Source organism: Carlito syrichta, unplaced genomic scaffold (assembly GCF_000164805.1).
Source record: "Carlito syrichta isolate Samal-C Ts95f unplaced genomic scaffold, Tarsius_syrichta-2.0.1 Scaffold314806, whole genome shotgun sequence".
Classification (NCBI taxonomy): domain Eukaryota; kingdom Metazoa; phylum Chordata; class Mammalia; order Primates; family Tarsiidae; genus Carlito; species Carlito syrichta.
The window spans coordinates 802,167-804,109 of NW_007258902.1; positions in this window are offsets into that span (position 1 = coordinate 802,167).

The window sequence follows — 1,943 nt, forward strand, 5'->3', positions numbered from 1 at the left end:
AACCCGCAGGCTCAGGCAATCCACTCACCTCAGCCTCCCAAAGACGCGGGATTACAGGCTGAGCCACCGAGCCCGGCTCAGAACACCTTTATTCATAATAGCCCCAAACTGGAAAGCACTCTAATGTCCATTAATCCATGAATGGTCATATAAAATGTGGTATATCCATACAGTGGAATATTATTCAGGTCTAAAAAGAAATGAAGTAATGACTCATGCTACAACATGAATGAGCCTTGGAAACATTGTGCTAAGTGAAATAAGCCAGACACTGACGATTATAGACTATAGAAGTCCAGCTACATGAAATATCCAGAAAAGGCAAATCTATGCAGTCTCACAGTGGTTCTCCTTAGAAAGTAGATTAGTGGTTGCCTGGGCCTAGGGTGGATACAGGTGATAGAGATGTTTTAAAATTGGATTGTGGTGATAGTTGCACAATTGTGACTTTAGTAACAATCACTGAAAAGTACACGTAAAGTTGTGATGATTATAAAGTATCCAAACTGATTTTGAGGTGACTTATGAACCACTTCTTAAGTAAATTTAGCAAAGGGAGAAAGTTAGGAAATCCTCTGCTCCCAAAGTTCAATTAAGCAGTGGCAGCACTTGAGAGTGCGTGTATATCACCTCCCAAAGTGATTGATGGCCAGTTCTCATTTGCATATAGCTTCATATGCACTACTCCAGTAGTGCTGTAACTATTACAGAGCTAATGCCTTTCCCCAAGCTTACAACCCACTGGGGAGATAAAATATACCTAAAGGTAGCTGGGCTTGGTGGCTTAGCCTGTAATCCTGAGCTTTGGGAGACCGAGGTGAGTGAATTGCCTGAGCCCATGGGTTTGAGACCTGCCTGGGCAACTTGGCGAGACCTCATCTCTACAATAAATCAAAAAAATTAGCCGGGCGTGGTAGCGCGCACCTGTAGTTCCAGCTACTTGGAAGGCTGAGGCGGAACAATCGCCAGAGCCCAGCAGGTCGAGGTTGTATATATATACACATAAAGGTACTGGCATCTAGCAATAAATAAAGTAAAATTAATTAGTTAATGTCAAACTAATTTTTCTCTGTTTGCAGTGTGAATTGATGGCAGAGTAAGAGACAGCAAAGTTTTCTTTTTCACAGCCAGTTTGCAAAATTCTTACATATAGGATTTTAAGATACTGGTTATGAGGAGGAAAGAAAACCTCCAAATGGGAGCCATATTGTACTCCCTCTCTCCAACTTTCCTCCCTCCCCCAAATATTGCTGTAGTAATGGGCAACTTTCCATGTGAGCTCTTTTGCCTAGGTCCAGGAAAATAACACTGTGATTGATATTGCATTTTCAAAGTCACCGAACATAAAAATAACTTCCAAGCTTTTGTCCAAATGAATGACTGCATTTTAGATTTCAGCTGACATAGGTCTGAAATTCCTCTCTTGGGTTCCAGTCACCATCTCCCCATAGAGCTGACGTTGGCAGCTTGAGGTTTTTCTTTTGTGGATGCACCAATGACATTTCTCTCCTGCTGCCTCTGTTTTTTGTCTTGTAATTTCTTCCCTGCAATCCAGAAAGATTTTCTTCTTGTCCTCTGAAGGATAAACCCATGCAATGTGACTGTGAGATCAAGTTCCATGCCAGGATGCAGAAGTGGGATTAAGAATTTACAGGTAAAGCTTCGTATGATTTTGAAAGATTTAACACAGCAGGAAATTGGCCTTGTTAATTGCTCAGATTAATGCGAGTTGACCTATAAAATGCGAGATTAACTTATTCAAATCTGCTTCCACAGGTAGTTTGGAAAGACGGAGGGACTCCAGTTACGGTTCTCCTGAGGAGTGGACAGATGCATGCAGACACATGCTGCAAAACCAGCCTGTCCACGCCCTTGAGGCGGCATCTTAAGGGATGTCTGATGAAAAATAAGAGGGGACTTAATAATGTGCATTGTGAAGAAGA